This window comes from Oryctolagus cuniculus, chromosome 4 (genome assembly GCF_964237555.1).
Source record: "Oryctolagus cuniculus chromosome 4, mOryCun1.1, whole genome shotgun sequence".
Lineage (NCBI taxonomy): Eukaryota > Metazoa > Chordata > Mammalia > Lagomorpha > Leporidae > Oryctolagus > Oryctolagus cuniculus.
In genome coordinates this window covers 48234971-48239477 of record NC_091435.1, presented here as the reverse complement: position 1 = coordinate 48239477, position 4507 = coordinate 48234971, and positions in this window count along the sequence as shown.

Here is a 4507-nt window from a genome sequence, read left to right as displayed (position 1 = left end):
AAAGGCTGCAACAACCAGGTTGGAGCCAGGATGAAGCCAGGAGCCAGGAACTTCATTTGAGTCTCCTGTGGGGTAGCAGGGGCCCTAGGACTTGGGCCATCCTCCACTGCTTTTCCAGGATCATTAGCAAGGAAGGAGCTGGATGGGAAGTAGAACTGCTGGGACTTGAACCGGTGCCCATATGGAATGTCAGCATTGCAGGTGCTAGCTTAACCCATAGTGCCACAACATTGGCCCCAGGTTGCTTCCTTTGAATAAGGATTACTAACAACTACAATTTTTTTATGATACTTAAAATTTTGTGATATCTGAAATATTTTCAGAATAACAGTTCCACAATATTTCTTATTCTTTGTATTCATTAATTCTTTGGTATTTCTTAAATTTATCTGTTTTGAGTGGACAAAACCTTCTGCACTGTAAATGTTTTCTGAAAATATACATTGCTTTTCTAAAAGCAAAGTACTTGGGGAAGGATTTTGGCACATTGCTTGAGATGCCACTCAGGATGCCCACATTGCACATAAGCTGCATGGGGTTGAGGCCTGCCTGGTTCCAGTCCAGATTCTTGGGAGGCAGCAGGTGATGACTCAGGTAGCTGGATCCCTTCTATTCATGTAGCAGACCCAGATTGAATTGCTTGCTCCTGGCTTCGGCCTGATCCAATCACAGGTGTTGCAGATAGCAGAGAAATGAACCACTGGATGGCACTTTTGTCTATTTTTTAATCTGTCTCTGTCTCTATTTGTCTTTCAAATATATTAACTACCCCAAAGTCAAAGCACTTAAATATTTATCTTATTTGAATGTATGTATAAAAATATATGTACTTGAAGTATTTTTTAAAAGATTTTATTTATTTATTTGAGAGGTAGAGTTACAGATAGTGAGAGGGAGAGACAGAAAGGTCTTCCTTCTGTTTGTTCACTTCTCAAATGGCCGCCAACAGCCGGAGCTATGCCGATTCGAAGCCAGGAGACAGGTGCTTCTCCTTGGTTTCCCATGCGGGTGAAGGGGCCCAAGCACTTGTCCATCTTCAAGTGCTTTCCCAGGCCACAGAAGAGAGCTGGATTGGAAGAGGAGCAACCAGGACTAGAACCGGCACCCATATGGGATGCTGGCGCAACAGGCGGAGGATTAACCTACTGTGCCATGGTGCCTGCCCCACTTGAAGTATTTTTCTTTTTTTTTTCTTTTTTTTCTTTCTTTCTTTCTTTTCTTTTCTTTTCTTCTTCTTCTTCTTCTTTTTTTTTTTTTTTTTTTTTGACAGGCAGAGTGGACAGTGAGGGAGAAAGACAGAGAGAAAGGTCTTCCTTTGCCGTTGGTTCACCCTCCAATGGCCGCCGCGGCCAGCGCGCCGCGCTGATCCAATGGCAGGAGCCAGGAGCCAGGTGCTTTTCCTGGTCTCCCATGGGGTGCAGGGCCCAAGCACCTGGGCCATCCTCCACTGCACTCCTGGGCCACAGCAGAGAGCTGGCCTGGAAGAGGGGCAACCGGGACACAATCCAGCACCCCTACCGAAACTAGAACCCGGTGTGCCGGCGCCGCTAGGCGGAAGATTAGCCTAGTGAGCCGCGGCACCGGCCACTTGAAGTATTTTATAAATGAAAGCACTTAGGTTAAGATGATTCATCCGCTGGCTCTGCGGCTCACTAGGCTAATCCTCTGCCTGTGGCACCAGCACCCTGGGTTCTAGTCCCTGTCGGGGCACCGGATTCTGTCCTGGTTGCTCCTCTTCCAGTCCAGCTCTCTGCTGTGGCCCAGGAAGGCAGTGGAGGATGGCCCAGGTCTTTGGGCCCTGCACCCACTTGGGAGACCAGGAGGAAGCACCTGGCTCCTGGCTTCAGATCAGTGCAACGCGCGGCCACTTGGGGGGTGAACCAACGGAAAAAGGAAGACATTTCTCTCTGTCTCTCTCTCTCTCTCACTGTCTAACTCTGCCTGTCAAAAAATAAAATAAAATAAAATAAACAAGATGATTCATCCTCCATCAGCCTATCACTAGTACTTATTGAGCTCCCATCTGAACAGAATAGTGGTGATTATTCAATTGATTTAGGACATAGCAGAAATTTCATAATGTTAGCAGGCATTTGCCTTTCAAGTTTTTCAGAATACCAAACAGAAAAACCAAATAAAGAAAAGAATTCTGCTCTTAAAAATCAGTTTACTTTGAAAGTTATTATTTCAAGCAACCTGTAATATTGCATACTTGTAGGACCATTAAAAAATAAGACTTCCTATTTCAGTATCAATTTCAGAGCTAGAGGATGAGAAGTTAAACAGTGCTTGGAAGGACGCTGCCTATTTGTTTCATCCTAAAGTCTCCTCCTAAATTAGTCTGCTTCTAAATTCATTTGGCTCAACGTATAAAGTTTGTAACTATATATTATAAAACTGATACTGTGAAGGTTTTATTTATTTTGTGGTCAGTTGTGTAATTCCTTTGCCCCACAAACTCCGTGATCTCATGGTTTATTCTGAATATGAGGCAGTGGTTCTTGATTTTGGTTGCATGCTAGAATCACCTGGGAAGCTTTAAAACACACTGATTCTCCAGCCTTCACAGAGGTTCTTACTTAATTGGATCAGGGAGGAGCCCTGGCATCTGTATGTAATAAAAGCTTACAAGGTGAATTTAGTACACAATTAGGATTGAGAATCACTGATGGGAGGAAGGATTTTATTTAAATTATCTGAAACAGTCCCATCATTGGGAATAGTTACATATCCTGTGTGCATAATGAGACAGCATATGTTTTGAAAAAGCGCTCCTATTAGTTCTAATCCTTGCCAATAGACCTCAGTGTGGGAAAATAAGTTCTTCAAGGGCTTAGTTGTCTTGTCCATTTGTTGCTCATTGGAAAAATAATGTGGGCAGGACATTTGGTTGGGCAGGAGTTTGGTTTATGAAGTCACATAAAAATCAGTCAATGTCAGCAAATTATCTCTGCACTTCATGATGTGATAACACTTTAATTTTATTTTCCATTTAATGCACAGCTGAGATTAGGATTCTTTGGGATCAGAACTAAGGCTGTGTGTGTTTTGATGCAGATAATAGGAAAACCTAGAGGGCTTAACTGCTGAGGCCTAACTCAGACATGGATTTGTTGGGAGAGGAAGAATCAGCTTTGTGACTATACCTTGAGTGAGTCCTGTGTCTATTTTTTCACATGCAGCTCAACATTTTATTTAGAAAGCTATTCCTATAGGATCATTAAATATATTGACACTCTTATCACTTATTACAATCAACCTTAATCACTGTGTATCACTCAATTTTTCCTGTTATTTCAGCCCACATCTAATTAATCTGGAATTTGTCAACAGCCATGAATGGCAAATAAATTTGGAGAAGAAAAATTATTTCTTTTCCATAGAGGATTCAACACTTATATATAGATGGAGCCATGTGATAGTTAACTTTATGTGTCAATTTGGCTTGGTCATGGTACTTGATATTCAGTCAAATATTATAGGCATTTCTATGTAGATATCTTCTGGATAACATAGACATTTGAGTTGTTGGACTTTGAATAAACAGATTTTGATCCATAAGTTAGGTGAATCTCATCCAATCAGTTGAAGGTCTTAATAGAACAAATACTGACTTCCCAAAATCAAGAAGGAATTCTGCCAGCAGACAGCTGCTGGATTCAAACTGAAATTCTTGTTTTTTTTTTTTTTTTCAAGATTTATTTTATTTATTTGAAAGAGCTACAGATATATATATAGAGAGAGAGAGAGAGAGAGAATGAGAGAGAGAGAGAGAGAAGGTCTTCCATCTATGGGTTCATTCCCCAAATGGTCGCAAAAGCCTGAGCTGTGCAGATCTGAAGCCGGAGCCAGGAGCTTCTTCTGTGTCTCCCACGTGGGTACAGGGGCCCAAGGACTTGGGCTATCCTCGGCTGCTTTCCCAGGTGCATTAACAGGGAGCTGGATCAATCAGGACTTGAACCACCGCCCATATGGGATGCCGGTGCTGCAGCCTTTAGCCCTCCATGCCACAGCGCTGGCCCCCCAAACTGAAATTCTTACATGGGCTTCTGAACATCTGGCTTGCCTTAGAGATTTTGCACTTACCCAGCATCTCTACAGCCATGTAACTCAGTTCATTAAAAATCCCTCTCTGTGTCTCTCTTAGTACTTATTCAGTTGGTCCTATTTCTCTCTAGTGTCCAAATGTGAGGAGTTATAAGGGTTAATAGTTAGGAAAGGCCTCTGTGGGAATGAGGAACCAGGTGTTTTTATGAAACCTGTCATCCACCAATTAGACAAAAGACACTGCCTCAAGAAAATGAAAAGACAGTTAGGGAACACAATGGGTCCCCTACCCATAGGTAACCACAGGAACTAGGCTTTAGTTCCAGACCACATCATATCACAAAGCAGCATGTCACAGGTGCTTAGCAACTGATTAGGTTAGCAGAACCTTCCTTAACTGGTCAGGTCAGCAATATTTCTCAACTGCCACATTTCTCAAGTGCTCAGCCGGGTAACATTT